This window comes from Notolabrus celidotus, unplaced genomic scaffold (genome assembly GCF_009762535.1).
Source record: "Notolabrus celidotus isolate fNotCel1 unplaced genomic scaffold, fNotCel1.pri scaffold_303_arrow_ctg1, whole genome shotgun sequence".
NCBI lineage: Eukaryota > Metazoa > Chordata > Actinopteri > Labriformes > Labridae > Notolabrus > Notolabrus celidotus.
The window spans coordinates 17,501-19,837 of record NW_023260137.1 but is presented as its reverse complement, the minus strand read 5'-3'; positions in this window follow the sequence as shown (position 1 = coordinate 19,837).

The window sequence follows — 2,337 nt, the reverse complement described above, 5'->3', positions numbered from 1 at the left end:
CAGAATTCTCACATCATCAAAGACAGAACTCTGACATCATCAAAGACAGAATTCTGACATCATCAAAGACAGAACTCTGACATCACCAAAGAAAGAATTCTGACATCATCAAAGACAGAACTCTGACATCATCAAAGACAGAAGTCTGACATCATCAAAGACAGAACTCTGACATCATCAAAGACAGAAGTCTGACATCATCAAAGACAGAATTCTGACATCATCAAAGACAGAATTCTGACATCATCAAAGACAGAACTCTGACATCATCAGACAGAATTCTGACATCATCAAAGAAGGAATTCTGACATCATCAAAGACAGAATTCTGACATCATCAAAGACAGAATTCTGACATCATCAAAGACAGAATTCTGACATCACCAAAGACAGAATTCTGACATCATCAAAGACAGAACTCTGACATCATCAAAGAAGGAATTCTGACATCATCAAAGACAGAACTCTGACATCATCAAAGAAGGAATTCTGACATCATCAAAGACAGAATTCTGACATCATCAAAGACAGAAGTCTGACATCACCAAAGACAGATTTCTGACATCATCAAAGACAGAATTCTGACATCATCAAAGACAGAATTCCAGAATTCTGTCTGTGATGATGTCATAATTCTAGAACACCTGCTGTTGCTCTCCATACAGACTGTTCTTCCTGCTGACACCTGATTGGTCGATACTACAAACAGGAACACCTCTCAGGCTTACCTCCAGTTGCAGTGTGGATGGAGCCCTTTAGAGTCTTTAATACATCTCATTTTGAAACCCCCATGCCCTCCTCTGACCCCCTCCTCCAGTCCTCTCCTGATCTGTCAGACCGAACCTCGTCTCTGAGATGCAGCGGGCGTCTGTTCCTGAGCCGCTCTCTCCTCCCCAGGTGTGCTCTTATTCTGTCAAACATCCTCCCTCTCTCCCTCAGAGTCCTCCATCCGTCTCTCTCAGAACTGTCAAGTACCCTCAGTTCGTCTCCTCTGAAACACGGGAGTTATTGTGTTCTTGTCCGAGTGAGAGAAAGGGGTCAAAGGTCAGACTGCATGATGTTGTCAAAGTGAATAAACGTAACAGCCTCTCTCTGCTCTCGTCGCTCCTCCAGAGGACGCTGGATGGAAATGTTGTGACAGCGACAAAGAAGGAAGGAGGGAGGGTGAAGTCTGCAGAGAGGAAGTCAAATAAAGATTTCACCACACTCCAGAACCAGCAGCTGGAGATCTGCATGGATTCTGGACCAACCAGACCTTCAGCAACAAGATCACACCTCAATGCAGCTGGGAAGTCTAAAGTCGTGTTGTTTGCAGACAGAAATATACAAATGTACATCTTACAGTAAGTGAACTCACTTCCTGTCTTTCTGTGCTCTCTCTGCATCGTGTCTCTGCCTCCAGAACCTGCAGTGATTGTTCGACCCGTAATGGCCTCCATCTGTCACTCCGGTCCAGAGGGGATCTCCTCCACCTGTTTACAGGCTGCGGACTCTGAGCCAAATTACTACAACATAGATGATTACCCTTCATCACAGGCAGGCTGTGAACACGCAGGGAGGCAGGGCAGTTCATCCTATAGTTTAATGTGTTCACTTTATTATTCTGTCATCATCATCGTGGACTTTCAGAGAGTCGAGCTTTTCTTGCGTCCATGTTTCCCTTCCATTACCTTGTTTCCTGTAAATCTGAACTACAGCGCTGAAGTCCTGCATTCAAACACACAGAAAAACATTCCACCTTTCATTCTGGGAATATTTAGGACGCTTTGAAGAACTGTCTCCTCTTCCTGATCCAAATCCCTGACCCCCCTCTCACCCTCTCTCTCTTTGTCCCTTCTCTGACCCTCTCAGACCGTTTTTATCCTTATTGTTGTTGTTGTGAGGCATTATGGGTAAATCCTGCCCTTCACTGTATTTCTTGGAACTGGATCAACGAAATCCATCATATTACACATCCATCTGAGCAAGGCCACCAAAACACCTCGCCGGCTCACGCTTTGACCCTCTCTGCTGGGAACTGATTTAGCAGACAGAACATTTATAAACAGGTAGATATGAAGTGTTCTCCTGCTGAAATACAAGAACTTTATTAATCCTAATGGATGAAAATTAGAACAAAACATTTCTTAGAACAGCTCGCTTTAATCCTGAGATTACTGAATGTGCACTTCCTGCCTGCATGTTTGTTTCTTGTGTCCTCGCCCCTCCATCAGGTTCCTATTTAATCTAAAATGCATCAGTCTGTCTGTGACCTCCTGCTCCACCTGTCCTGACAGTAAGGACTGCAGGTAACACAGCCCTGTTGGTGCATTAACTTCTTCCATGCACTGAAATCTGT